At 40.3% G+C, this 15230-nt stretch overlaps 2 long non-coding RNA genes across 15 annotated transcripts; one reads left to right on the top strand and one right to left on the bottom strand.

Moving 5' to 3' along the window:
* Nucleotides 1-2001: 2001 nt before the first annotated feature.
* LOC102077309 (zinc finger protein 506) lies at nt 2002-14943 on the bottom strand. Of its 14 annotated transcripts, none has more exons than XR_003221340.1 (7): nt 8803-8948; nt 8306-8377; nt 7279-7623; nt 6109-6273; nt 5497-5602; nt 3011-3475; nt 2002-2913 (listed from the first exon to the last, which is right to left on the bottom strand). It is a non-coding gene; the product is annotated as a zinc finger protein 506 (long non-coding RNA). The 14 variants fall into 14 exon arrangements; XR_002063214.2 differs by having other exon boundaries at nt 7279-7497; nt 8306-8374; nt 8803-8945; XR_002063213.2 differs by having other exon boundaries at nt 7279-7497; nt 8803-8944.
* LOC112847660 (uncharacterized) lies at nt 6720-7499 on the top strand. The gene is made up of 2 exons (XR_003221351.1): nt 6720-6791; nt 7353-7499. It is a non-coding gene; the product is annotated as an uncharacterized LOC112847660 (long non-coding RNA).
* Nucleotides 14944-15230: the final 287 nt, after the last annotated feature.

The following is a 15230-nucleotide window of genomic DNA, read 5'->3' as shown; positions in this document are numbered from 1 at the left end:
CGTTCAACACTCTGCAGCCTCATATCCTGGCCACTAAACTTTCCACCCGATTTCACCTGGATGATCCGCTAATCCTGTGGTTATTGGACTTTTTGACCAACAGGACTCAGAAAGTTCGGGTGAACAACTCTCTTTCTTCTCTCCGTTCCACCTTCACTGGCTCCCCCCAGGGCTGTGTGCTCTCCCCCCTGCTCTTCATCCTCTACACCGATGACTGCAGATCCACACAGCCCAACTGTCACCTGGTTAAATATGCTGTCACTGCTGTCAGGCCCCTCACAACACCACGGGCCCGCTCTTCAGGAGTTTGTAGAGTGGTGTGACAGCTCCAAACTTGAATTGAACGTGAGCAAAACCAAAGAGATGACGGTGACCTTCTCCAGTAGGCAGAGGGATCTGGCTGCTTCAGTCACAACCACCATCCACGGGAAGCCAGTGGAGGTAGTTGAGGAGTACAAATACCTGGGAACCATCTTTGACAACCTCCTGAAATTCTCTGCCAACACAGAGGAGATTCTCAGGAGGTGTCACCAGCGGCTATACCTCCTTAGGAAACTCAACTCCTTTGGAGTCAGCACACCCATCATGATGACTTTCTACTATGCCTTCCTGGAAAGCATCATGACCTTCTCCATCACCTGCTGGTTCCACTCCCTCAGCCTTCAGAACAAGAACAGACTGCAGCACACTGCATCAGTGTGCTCTAAAATCATTGGACTGCCCGTCAGAACTCTGGCACAGGTTTTCAGCCAACAGGCCCTCAGACAGGCAGCCAAAATCATCAATGACCCCTCTCACATTCTTCACCCCGCATTTCAATGGCTCCCCTCTGGGCGACGCCTCCACTGCATTTCATGCAGGACTGAGAGGAGGAGAGCCACCTTTGTCCCCAAAGCCACCCTGCTTTTTAACTCCAGCCAATAAGAACATTTCCCACACCCATAAACATAAACTACATTCTTCTTACACTACTGGCACTTTATTCACTTTTAGTCACTTGCAGTTATTTATTCACCTTCAGTTACTTTAATTTTAAAACTTTGTCATTTTAAAACTGTATATACTGTATATTTATTATTTCTCTCCTATTGGCTGTTCTTATTGTCCTTATCTTCAAAGCAGTCTTTGACGACAGCTTTGACAATGCATTTCTGTTAAAATCTGCTCTCATGCATGAAATGGAGAATAAATGGGAGTTGCGTCCGTATGCTCGTTATGCTCTTCTGATCATTGTTATGTCTGTGAGTCTGAAAAAACCATCTCCAGCATGACTAACTAACATGGGCCCATTCTCTGGTGACTCACTTCTCTACATCAAATAAGTACGAAACGTCATCCTTGCACAGTTTCTGTAACCATCATCTCAGACTGAAGCTTCCACAAAATTTACTTAAAAACAAAACAAACTTTAAATGTTCCTAAAAGCTTCCCGTGTTTGGAACAATTAGTAGAGGAAGAGCTTGACGTACCCGGGAGGTAAAAATGACCTGAGATCTCCCAGTTCATTCTCCTTCCACTGTTATCTTCTGTTGTACACAAAAGGGGACAATAGAAGATTGAAAATGTCGCCTGATCTGATGGGTCTCAATCTCTGTAACATTCAGATTTTGGTGTCAGAATTTGTCTTAAAAAACACAAAAGCATGGATCCATCCTGCCTTGTATCAGGAAACGTTGATAAACTCTGAGCAAATGAAACCACAACTATAAAAGATTATTTTCCTAAACAATTTTGAAAAGAAATTCAGAAGTTTAAACAGCAAGTTTGAAAAAAAAAATAATACAAGATTTGAAAGATCTTATTTTTCTTAAATTTAAGATCAGAGTTTGTAATAAGCTGCAGGAACCCTGTTCAGTGTGAGGGAGGGAAAGCCAAGTGTCCTCTGATAAACCTCCATCTGTATCACTGAAAACAGTTCATCTGACTCTGACTGTAAACATGTTTCCATTCATCCCTGGAGTCTTTACTCTGAAAAACAGGAAATGACATCATGGCTCAAACTGTCATTAAACCATTTCTTTATTGAACATTTGGATTTTTTATTTAACCGTTGCAACGTTTCATAACACAGACAGCCTGAACAAAGAACACCTACAGAACACATGGATCAAAATACATTCAATAACAACTTGATTACATAACAACAGATTTCTTCTTCCAACAAAACAAAGCTAACCACTCGATAAGAACACTAAAGTAGAAGAGTTTAGAAAGCTTAAGATGTAACTGCAGGAACATTTATATTTACAGCAGCCTCATCAGTTCTTTACATGAGATTCCAGCTGAACTCTGTGGAGCCTGATCTCAACAGTTTTAATTCTGACCCTGACACCAGATTCACCGTGATCCGGAGATGGGAATGATTTCCGCCCCGCGTGATCACGCGGATGTTTGCACAGAGCAGATAGTGAAGTGAAGGTTTTTGCACATTTGTAGCAGTGAAACAGTTTATCTGCAGCGTGGGATCGTTTGTGTTCAGAGTATGAACTGAGATTCCTGAAAGTCTTGTCACACCGGTCACAGCTGTAGTTTCCTTCCACGTGGGTATGTTCATGATGGTTACGACTACTTGACTGTGAGAAGCTTTTGTCACTTGTATGGTTTCTCTCCTGTGTGGACTCGTTTGTGTGTTTTAAGCTCACCTGCAGTGGTGAACGATGACCCACACTGATCACAGAGGTGCTTTTTAACCCCACTGTGAATGACTTCATGGTGTTTTAACTCATGTGATCTGGTGAAGCTTCTCCCACATTCTTTGCAGTATTTCAGTTTCTCTCCAGTGTGTCTACGTTGATGTATTTTTAGGCTCTTTGCATGACCGAAACATTTTCCACAAAGGTCACAACAAAAGTCTTTCCCACCACCACAGCGATGACAGGGTTGAGAACTGGATCCATCTGCGTCGCTCTGCTTCTAAACAAAGACACAAAGACAGTTGAAGTCAGTCCTTCAACATTTGCATCGTGAACGTCGCCTGAAATAAAGAGCATCTCTGCCAACGTCCAATTACTTTTTACTCCAATTACTTTTTCAGTTCAAAAGTCTTCTCACACAGGTCACATTTATAAGGTTTCTCCTCAGTGTGGGTAAACATGTGGCTTTGTAACTGTGCATCTGTTATAAACCGTTGGCCACGCTGATCACACCAGTACACAACATGTCTGGTGTGAATGCGTAGGTGTCTGTTTCGGCTGTCTCGCCGACTGAAAGTTTTTCCACAAATGTCACAGCTATATGTCTTAGTTCCAGAGTGGGTAACCAGATGCCTCTGTAAGCTGCAACTGCGATCAAAAGCTCTGTCACACTGATCACAGCTGTACGCTTTAACTCCACTGTGGAAGAGTTGGTGTTTTCTTAGGCAACTATCCCAGGGAAAAGACTTTCCACACAAGTCACAGCTGTAGTTTTTCTCTCTCTTTCTTCTGTGAGGTTTGTCGGCCTCCTGAGAGCGCTGACTTTTCGGTCCATGTTGGTCCTGCAGCGACAGAGATACAAACACAGGCAGTGAGTGAAATGCAGTCGTTGAACAAACTGAACCTTCAAAGTCCCTCCATTAACACTAATTTTAAACCTGAAGGTGGAGTGTGGCACCAAACACCTAAAGGTCTCTTATCACCACCTACTGGTAACAGTAACACATTACATCCAACTTGGTGTTAAAAATACTGAATGACTGTTCAAACACTCTAAAATCCTGCCCATCCCTCCTGCTTGTACACAAATATTCATGCTAGCATGCTAACACACTCAGAATAGTAATACATGTTTACCAGGTCTATACTCTCTTATATTTCTTTCTCCTGTTTCCTATCATATATTTCTATAATTTGCTAGTTTATTCAATGATAATAAATCCAGTGTAATAGTTGCAAGCTTGGTTCAGTGAAGGAAAATGTCAGAGTCTGTTTGTAAACTAAGGTTGTTGTTTTTTTGTTTTTTTAAAAAACTTTTACTCCCTACTTAAAAAAATAATCTGTGCTTTATACTCCTTACATTTTGAAAACAGATGTGTTACTTTTGGTGTAAGGCCTTTGAGAGGAGTTATTTCATCACTGCAGGCATCAAACATCAAACTGATTTGAGCTTAAACAGTAACACATGAAAGGCAATCCAGATGGTGTATTAATCACCAGAGTATGACACATGAAAATGAAAGAAAGAAAAGTGGGGGCCATAGTCAGGGGTCAAAGTGGGCCAGTGCTTTTTTGTCTTTTCTCGGCACAACACTGGAACGACTGCAGCGCTCATACGTTGCTGTCACAGTACTTCAGCATCTAGCTACACAGACAGACGAGCGAGCATAAATGGAGTAATAGTTTTTAAGTGGCAGCTAATTTCAAATGCAGCATTTTTATCAGCTCAACAAAAATTGGAAAGCACACAAAATGTTTGTGTGCAGTTTGTCTCACAGTGTGTTGCTAGCTAAAGGTCCAGCTGCTGTATTTCACAGGGAGAAAAGGTAGCTTCAAACAAAAGGACCAGTCAAAACAAATCGAGGACCTTACTCCTAAACGAGGGGCTACCTCTGTAGCATGGACGGAAAAGAGTATGGAGAGAGTTTACGGATGTTATTGATATCAGTGATGGCCAAATGAAGCTTTCTGAAACACTGAAGCTTGTATTATAAGCAATGTAAGCACAACAAGGGACAATGGTTGGAAATTAGCTGTCTTGGGAAAATCCCAAATAGAAGGCTGCCAAGTAAAACAGAGACACAGTGAGACAATATAATCAATCACATGTACATGGGTGAACGTCTCGAGAGACAGTCACACAGTACACTTCTTTATTGCAGGTTATATAGGCATGCGGTTATCACAACAGAGCGGAGGCAGTCTCCTCTTATTCTCAGAATATAGATTGCTTAACAGACAAATGCATATCTTGTTAAAACATTCTGTCCATACTATACTAAACATCTGCTTAAGAGGAACTTTCCGTTCTATTGTACACAGGAACTTGTCTTCACAGGCATTTGATAAAGCATAGGCAAGGCTTCATGTTTATCAGGGTGAATCGTCATTCAGAGTTTACACAATTACAAGCAAAGCATATTTGAAGAATAAACAAAATCTTTTCACATTAGCAATAGCTATAAACTCATGTGCAGTACATCAGTTTTATGTTTTATACTTTGACTATGTTAAACTGCACTGTTCCTTTTAAATAAAGCATTATTATTATTATTGTTATTGAAAAAGGGTTCGTTACTCAAAGCATTTCAACACAGTCCTCTTGGTGACATCTGCTGGCCAAAAACATGAAGAGTAACTTGAACTTACAAATAAAGTGCTTCATTATAACTGCCCACTCTACAGAGCTCAGCTGACAGCTTCTGTTTAATATTATGTGACAGTTCTGTCTGATATCAGGCTACTGTTTGTGGTGCTTTCAATGTGTATTTGTGTGTGTGTGTGTGTGTGTGTGTGTACACATATATATGTAAATTAAATTAAATCCAATCCATTTGGTGAAACAGTGGTATTTTTTCCTCACCTTCTGTGTTGAGCTCATCATTTTCTCTGTAGTAGCTGAGCTGAGTGCAAACGGCTGAAAATGTTCCTCTGCTGCTCCCTCAGACTTTTCTCCTCCTGCTGATCAGCTGGGACACAAAACAGATCTTTGTTAGACTCCACACTGCACTGAACAGTCAAAGTGTCTCATATGTTCTTCTGACCTACGGCTGCACACTCTGGTTCAACTGTAGCGGAAAGCCAGTATCATCATCAAGGACCCCTCGCACCCTGGACACTCACGTTTTCCCCCCTTCCCTCTGGTAAACGCTACAGATCCATCAGGTCAAAGATAATCAGACTCAATAGAAGCTTTTACCCACAGGCTGTCAAACATGCCCTACCTCCACCCTGATTGAAGGTTAACTGTGCTGTTAACACTCAGGAACACTTGCACTGTACTTATTTATAAACACTATTCATTACAGTATTTATTTCTAAACTGTACTCATTACAGTGTCAAATCAAAAATCAAATCAAAATGTATTCATAAGCACATTTAAAAACAACACGGGTTGAGCCAAAGTGCTGTACATAGTAGAGATAAAATAGTAAACATATATAGTAATTTATCCACTGATCCACATCACTTTACCCGGATGTTTTCTTTCAAGCTGGATGATGACTCCTCTCTCCCTCACTCCAGTTCCAGCTTTGCACACCAGTTGCCCTCTGAGGTCACAGTGATCATCGGAGGCAGGAGATGGGAAATTCAGATCGGTTTCTTCCATCTTTTTTCTCCATGTTTAGAAAAACACTCCTAAAATACCCAAGCAAATAAATATCATTAAAGATTTACACACTTCATTAGAAAACAGTGAACGCATCCCTAACCCTAACATCACAATAGCCAGAACAAGCACGGCCGGAGGTACTGTGATGTATTTTTTCTCTCATCTCTCTTCAAAAAACCGCTGTGATCCTGACGGGTCCTGTCAGCATTTCATGTTTGTGCACATCCAAACCTAATCCGTACTTCCAGATGACACACTGCATCATAAGCCACTGCTACTGTTTCCTCATAATGCCAAAGAGTCATGAAATAAAAAATCTTTCCCCTCTCTTCATATATTATTTGCCCCTGGGCTTATCATTTGCCCACAGCAAATAAAAGACTCAGCCTAACTTCCAAATTTCCAAATGAACTCACGCCCACTGCACTGCAGAATAATAAACAATTACATTTAGGCAGAGATTACTTTTTCTCTGTAAATGATTGGCGGTCAGAAACTTGGACCTTGTCTCTACACACAGGAGAGAGCTGCTGCCTTTCTGTGGGTAGGATTTCATTTTTTATTTTTTATGTTTTTTTATAATGTTTACTAAAGATGTTTTCAAAGTGTTTCCCAGATATGGATTATTTCTAGTCCCACATTAAAAGAATAATTCAGTGAAGACCTCCATTTAAACAACTTTATGCCTAGCACAAGGCTTAATCCATTCAATTCAAGTTCCAAATAATGTCAGTGTGTTTATTGTAAGGCAGATTAATATGCATGCTAGGTTGAACCCACCCGAGAGATTCATAAAGTTTTATCTATGAATTCCTTAAAAACGTTTTTGCTTCATAGTCGTACAAATGTTGACCATGAAAGCTTTTTGTAGTGACCTATGCTGCCTTCACCTACAAAGTCCAGAGCACACAGTACATGTTGGTATAAGCTACACCACATAGCTGCTACAGTTATATTACACCACTGATTTGAGTATAATCGTTATCGTTAGACTATGTAACAAGAACATATGATCTGTTGATAAAACTCACTGTTATGAAGATAGATTAGTTCCAGTGTGTTCATGAAATGCTGGGTTTATCCATCTTCTGGGCCGTGCCTACAGTGGACTTCGGAAGATTTCCTTGTGAGGGAGCTGGTGGTGAAGATCTCGAGGTCCTCCTTGATTCCTGCGATCAGCTTCAGTCTTCCTGATGTTTCTCCAATTATGCCTCTCTCAGTGGGTCAACAGAACATCTGGCACAGGACAGCTGTGATGAAAGAAAGGGAAGAACTTTCTTCAAACCTCTGGACCAAGGAAACCCAGCTTGGTCCTGATGTTCTCCCTCACCACACATTTCCCGGGGTGGATGTAGCTGTTAATAATAATGTGGACTCTATTATTAAATTAAACCAAATAATTACACTACACTACTGAAACCTTCTGCTGCTGTTCTTTAAAGTTTCCATCTTACCAGGCTGTAGAGTGCTCCGAACATTTAAACAGTTGTAAATCCATTACACTCACAGTCTTATGTTAAAATCCCAAAGGACAGCATTACATTTTTGATATTAAAAGTAACTCTGGACTTCTGTGGACTGTGCAGCTGATCTCATTACTGTCTAAAAATGGAGACCAAAACCTAAGAAGTGCTGAATTATTCAAAAAATACAGAGTATTAGAGTAACAGGGGTGTAGCATGCTAACTAGCTAGCAGCAAGCCTCTAACACAGTGTGTATGCTAGCGGCTAATCTAGCAAACAAATTAACAGAGTGATTTTAGGTGTTGTAGAAGATAAGATGATAAGCTGTGTGTCTTTTTCATAATGACGTGGTTGTATTCACCTTAATTGACCGAGTAGTCAGTCGAGGTAAACCCATTAGCAGATAAACTGGATCGGTCTGCCTACCTAAAAAGTGTACGGGAGCCTGAAGTGACGGCTCCAAAAGTGCAACGTGCAGCTCCCACAAGCGGCATATTTTGGCTTCATTTTTGCACAATGGGAGAGTCATTATTCCACACAAGCACATTAACATTACTGACACTCTATAAATGGTGGGCATTTCAATGGTCTTACCTGTAAGCACTGGTATATCCACCAAAAAAGAAAGGATGTAAAGTAGTGACTGGTGTAGCTGCAAATGGTCTGCTGAAAAGAGGCAAAAAAGCTGAGGTGTGTGCTCAAAACATACTGCTGGTGGGAGGTTTTGAACCAGGACCGCTAAGGCCTTCTCTACTCTAAACGTGGGCTACCGCCAGCTCTATGAACAAAGCTTAAAGTTCTAGTGTACAATGAGAAGTTAAAACCGCCGTTTCTTGCTGTTACAAAACCTTGTGTAACTGGAAAACTATCTACTAACGAAAACGAACTAATGACAGTGAGGAAAATCGCTATGTTTTGATGTGTAAATTGTGTGGATGGAGCGGAAATTGAGTGAGTTGGGAGCGTTTGTTGAGAGATTGAAGCCATGTCATGTGTGAAAAATTGCCGTGTTTCCAGGCAAAAGTTAAGGAGGGATTTGAAGAAAAGGGTAAAAAGGCAGAGTGAGTCTGGAGCTCCCTCTACAGACTCACCAGCTTAGGTTGGCAAGTCTGCAGTCTGCAGTTTACAGATGGCACGCATGGGAATCGAACCATCGCTGCTCGGGTTCAAACTCTGCTTACAGGCCAAGTCACGCTTTCCCATAGGCCACTTGGCGGGCCAATCCAAAGTAGCAATTCTGCTCTATTTAAAGGGCACACCCCGAGGCCGTGCAGCTGCGAGCTCCCGCCATCTGCAGCTGGGGACTGTCAGCTGTGCTTGTTTTAACCTGCTTTTTAACTCAACATCATCATCATCATCATCACACTGTGCGCACAATCACCTCATTCACTCTACTAAACATGCACCGCCAGCTAATGTCACTGACTGTGTCTCCATGGCAACATATACACCTATGTACATATATCTTATGTACATAGGTGTATATGTTATTTGCTATGTAAACAGCTTCCAAACATAGCGGAATAGCTGTCTGCAGCTCTAACACTTTGACTGTTTGCAAACCATTTCATAGGTACTCATTTCATCAAGAAAGAATGTGCACTTTAAATGGAACAACTTTGCCCATACTCACTTGGCCCGCCAGGTGGCTCACGGGCTATGCGGGCAGGTTTCAAATACCAAGGTCCAAGGTTCGAATCCACTGCTTCACATGCGGCTCTGGATCTAATCCTAGCCTTGCTCTGTACTTGAATCCTGCTTTCTTTTTCCCCCAAGGGGACTGCAATTCAAATTCAACCAACACTTTTTATCTCATTTCATTTATTTACACTATTTTACCTTAGTATTCAACACAGCTTTAACCTCTATTACTTTTACCACTTCACAGCTTAAACTTCAATCTTTTAAATACTATTCATTTATTTATCCTTTCACTTTGGCCTGGCTCTTCTGCTTCCAGGGGACCAGGTCATCAACCGCAACTCATTTGCCGATGACCCAAGAAAGACAGGCTGTGCCACTTCACTCAACTGCTTTGTATTTCCTGCATCAGCTAAACATTGCCTAGAATAAGACAGAAAGATGACTGGAATGCCCTGCTTAGCTTGCTGACACTTGCTTTGCTTAAGCAGAACTAAATCAGCCAGTGACAATATGGCTATTATAAAAATGCCATAGTTTGCAAATATTAGCTATGTAAACATCTTACAAAGAGACCGCCATTGCTCTCTGCAGCTGTAACACTTTCATTGTTTGCAAATCATCTTTTTAGCCCACAGACGCACTCGAGCTGCTGGCGCGTTATGTGCAGCAACAGAAGGAAGAGAGCTGTTTGGCTCATTAACAGAGATTTTATTGGAAAAGTACAGAAATTTTGCACCGAAAAATATTCTATTTTTCAGTATCGATACCTACCGAATGTTTTCGGTCGGCACTAAAAAGGTATCGAGTTTTGGTATCCAGCCCTACTCGCATTTCAATTCAATTCCAATGATCATGTCAAGGATACAATTCAATATCCCAGTGCATCATGATCACTTCATTTCAGTTTGTTTGTTTTCGTCAACAAATAAAGGATGTCACGTATAAGCTACTTTTTTTTATTGCTCAAAACTTGTCTGAACACAGATTGCACTTGTTGGTCCACTGTGACGTATGTGGCTGAAGAAAACATACTGCTGTTATTTTTAGCTTGTACAGTCTTTGAAAAATGGCAAAGAATCCTATTTTGCATGTTTGGATCTTAACAAGGTTCCAAGTAGAGCTTCAACATGCAACAGGAAGAAATGGGAGTGAGACAAAACATGTTTTGAGCATGCAATTTATTGAAAACAATGCTTTAACTGAAACAGGCTGTTTTACAGCTGATCAAAAGTTTAGGACCACACTTGCTAAAAAACAGTAAATCAAAAGAGAAATCAAAGTTCCAAACGTGTAATGAGTAGCTCCACCGTTATTGTTGATCACTTCAAAAATGAGTTGCGATGCAAGCGTTTCCACAAGGTGAGTGGAAACATTTGTCCATTTTTGTAAACATCCCTTGCCATCCATCCTCAAAGGTTCTCAGTTGGATTTAGATCAGGGGAACACGCAGGATGGTCAAAAATAAAACTATGAAGACACTCAAAATAAATTTCCTGTGGTTAGAAACTACTTAGTGTAATTTTTTTGTACTTACAGTTTTGAGGGATATATCTCTGAAATTTCTCTAAGTAGAAATTTACATTATGTTATGTTTTTTATTTAGGAGTAATTATGGTCCAAAAAACAACAGTTCACTGTGAATTTTACATTTATCAAGTATACCGTTATGTATTCTGCATTATTATTGTATTTTCCATAGTGAAATTCTGGCAACCACAGCTGCCAGCAATTTACCGTAAATTCAACATTATTATATTAATATAATATTATTATATTAATATTATATTATATAAACATTGAAAGCATGAAGTAATCCCCAACCTGATTTTATGAATTTGCAGTCGTTTCTTTCAATAATGATATTTTCCAGTGGGAAAATGTGGGATGACTCGTGGGAGCCCGGCAGTGAATTTCAACACCACTTTGCCGTGCCTGATGTGCCACCTCCTTCAGCCAGTGAGCAAGTCTGTTCATCATATTGTGTTGGTCGTTTACAAACAAGTAATATTATATAATCTTACTTGTTTGTAACATTTGTAACATAATGTTATTAATATAATATCTGCAAACTGTAGATGTGTACTGTCTATGGGGAACAGTGTCAAAAATATGTGGAACCAAAGATCCAGATACCACATTGGTCTTTGCTGTTGACGGACAGGATGTGTTCATTTGAAGCAGTTTGATTGGTTACAAATGTTAGACTCATATTTATACTTGTTTAAGTGCATTGTTTTATGCAAAAATCTGTATCTTATTTTGTTACTTACAATACTAGTTCTGTGATCTTATGTTGTAAAGCTTTGTTTTATTTTTTTGTTTTGCTACATTCTGTAAAAAGTGAGTGCAGAATGTGAAAAGTGGTTCTGGCATGGCTGCATTAGCCGGGTCCTTCTGACTGCATTGGGGCCTGTAATTCACAAAATCAATGTCATGTTGTAGTGAATATGACCTGAAAGCAGCAACTGAGCCCATAAACTCATCACTTTGTTTGCTTTTGTTTCTCTAATAAAGGTGGCATTATAAACATGTGTTTTGTTTATTTATAACTGTGACGGCTGCTGTGAATCTACTGAGTACTGTCACTGCAAATAAAACTAAAACATAGAAAGTTCATTGACGTGTGAGAACCTGAAGTGCTTTTTGATGTTGAGACTTCATGTTTTTTTATTATTGTTATTTAGTATCAAAGTGAGAATTTCATAACAAATACATTAAGCCACATAATCTGTGGAAATAAGCTGTAATTTAATGACCAACAAATTAAATGTCTTTAGTTTATAGTGATGGTGGCATTTGGACTGTGATGTATTATGGTGTACAGACGAACTGACTGAAATTCTTAAAGATTATTTATGTTAATAAATCAATGTAACAAAATCAAAGCAGATTTTCAACAATATAGAAATATGTAAAGGATCATTTGAATAATGATGGCATTCGGAAGAAGTCGGGGAGGAAATGTAGGCCGCGTACTGCAAAGGTGTTTTTTCTTGTTATCATAAGACATTTGGAGTGACGGCTTCCACAACTCTGTGTTTGGCTGTGCTGAAGCAAAGCTCACAGTCTAAGAAGTCACAGTGTTGACATTCAACACAAAGAGAAAAGCTCACTTGAATGAATTTATTTATTTATTTACAATTTTTGCTGAGTAACAGCCTGCAGTTGTTTGGTGAAGTTGTCAACAAGTGGCACACGTGAAAGGACGATATTCCCACCTAAAAGCTTCCCGTGTTTGGAACAATTAGTAGAGGAAGAGCTTGACGTACCCGGGAGGTAAAAATGACCTGAGATCTCCCAGTTCATTCTCCTTCCACTGTTATCTTCTGTTGTAAAAAAGTAGCTTATACGTGACATCCTTTATTTGTTGACGAAAACAAACAAATTGAAATGAAGTGATCATGATGCACTGGGATATTGAATTGTATCGTTGACATGATCATTGGAATTGAATTGAAATGCGAGTAGGGCTGGATACCAAAACTCGATACCTTTTTAGTGCCGACCGAAAACATTCGGTAGGTATCGATACTGAAAAATAGAATATTTTTCGGTGCAAAATTTCTGTACTTTTCCAATAAAATCTCTGTTAATGAGCCAAACAGCTCTCCTCCTTCTGTTGCTGCACATAACGCGCCAGCAGCTCGAGTGCGTCTGTGGGCTAAAAAGATGATTTGCAAACAATGAAAGTGTTACAGCTGCAGAGAGCAATGGCGGTCTCTTTGTAAGACGTTTACATAGCTAATATTTGCAAACTATGGCATTTTTATAATAGCCATATTGTCACTGGCTGATTTTGTTCTGCTTAAGCAAAGCAAGTGTCAGCAAGCTAAGCAGGGTATTCCAGTCATCTTTCTGTCCTGTTATAGGCAATGTTTAGCTGATGCAGGAAATACAAAGCAGTTGAGTGAAGTGGCACAGCCTGTCTTTCTTGGGTCATCAGCAAATGAGTTGCGGTTGATGACCCGGTGCCCTGGAAGCAGAAGAGCCAGGCCAAAGTGAAAGGATAAATAAATGAATAGTATTTAAAAGATTGAAGTTTAAGCTGTGAAGTGGTAAAAGTAATAGAGGTTAAAGCTGTGTTGAATACTAAGGTAAAATAGTGTAAATAAATGAAATGAGATAAAAAGTGTTGGTTGAATTGCAGTCCCCTTGGGGGAAAAAGAAAGCAGGATTCAAGTACAGAGCAAGGCTAGGATAGGATCCAGAGCCGCGTGTGAAGCAGTGGATTCGAACCTTGGACCTTGGTATTTGAAACCTGCCCGCATAACCCGTCAGCCACCTGGTGGGCCAAGTGAATATGGGCAAAGTTGTTCCATTTAAAGTGCACAGTCTTCCTTCATGAAACAAGTACCTATGAAATGGTTTGCAAACAGTCAAAGTGTTAGAGCTGCAGACAGCTATTCCGCTATGTTTGGAAGCTGTTTACATAGCAAATAACATATACAGGTATGCACATAAGATATATGTACATAGGTGTATATGTTGCCATGGAGACACAGTCAGTGACATTAGCTGGCGGTGCATGTTTAGTAGAGTGAATGAGGTGATTGTGCACAGTGTGATGATGATGATGATGATGTTGAGTTATAAAGCAGGTTAAAACAAGCACAGCTGACAGTCCCCAGCTGCAGATGGCGGAAACGCGCAGCCGCGCAGCCGCTGGGTGTGCCCTTTAAATAGAGCAGAATTGCTACGTTGGATTGGCCCGCCAAGTGGCCTATGGGCGAAGGTGACTTCGCCTGTGAGCGGAGTTTGAACCGAGCGGCGATGGTTCGATTCCCATGCGTGCCATCTGCATACGCTCTGTACTCTTTTCAGTACACCTTCAGCCAGCTTAATCTGGTGAGTCTGTAGCCTCCAGACTCACTCTGCCTTTTTACCCTTTTCTTCAAATCAGCGAGAATCAGAAGATGGATAAACCCAGCATTTAATGAACACACTGGAACTAATCTATCTTCATAACAGTGAGTTTTATCAACAGATCATATGTTCTTGTTACATAGTCTCACGATAACGATTATACACAAATCAGTGGTGTAATTGAACTGTAGCAGCTATGTGGTGTAGCTTATACCAACATGTACTGTGTGCTCTGGACTTTGTAGGTGAAGGCAGCATAGGTCACTACAAAACGCTTTCATGGTCAACATTTGTACGACTATGAAGCAAAAACGTTTTTAAGGAATTCATAGATAAAACTTTATGAATCCCTCGGGTGGGTTCAACCTAGCATGCATATTAATCTGCCTTACAATAAACACACTGACATTATTTGGAACTTGAATTGAATGGATTAAGCCTAGTGCTAGGCATAAAGTTGTTTAAATGGAGGTCTTCACTGAATTATTCTTTTAATCTGGGACTAGAAATAATCCATATCTGGGAAACACTTTGAAAACATCTTTAGTAAACATTATAAAAACCATAAAAAATAAAAAATGAAATCCTACCCACAGAAAGGCAGCAGCTCTCTCCTGTGTGTAGAGACAAGGTCCAAGTTTCTGACCGCCAATCATTTACAGAGAAAAAGTAATCTCTGCCTAAATGTAATTGTTTATTATTCTGCAGTGCAGTGGGCGTGAGTGCACATTCTTTCTTGATGAAATGAGTACATATGAAATGATTTGCAAAGAGTCAAAGTGTTAGAGCTGCAGAGAGCTATTCCGCTATGTTTGGAAGCTGTTTACATAGCAAATAACATATACACTTATGTAGATAACATATATGTACATAGTGTATATGTTGCCATGGAGACACAGCGGGAGCGCGCAGCTGCGTGGCCGCGGGGTGTGCCCTTTAAATAGAACAGAATTGCTAGTGAGATAATTGGCCCGCCAAGTGGCCTATGGGAAACAGTGACTTGGCCTGTGCG

This window comes from Oreochromis niloticus, linkage group LG8 (genome assembly GCF_001858045.2).
Source record: "Oreochromis niloticus isolate F11D_XX linkage group LG8, O_niloticus_UMD_NMBU, whole genome shotgun sequence".
Classification (NCBI taxonomy): Eukaryota; Metazoa; Chordata; class Actinopteri; order Cichliformes; family Cichlidae; genus Oreochromis; species Oreochromis niloticus.
The sequence above is the reverse complement of the archived record's forward strand: the minus strand, read 5'-3'. Positions and strand labels throughout refer to the sequence as shown.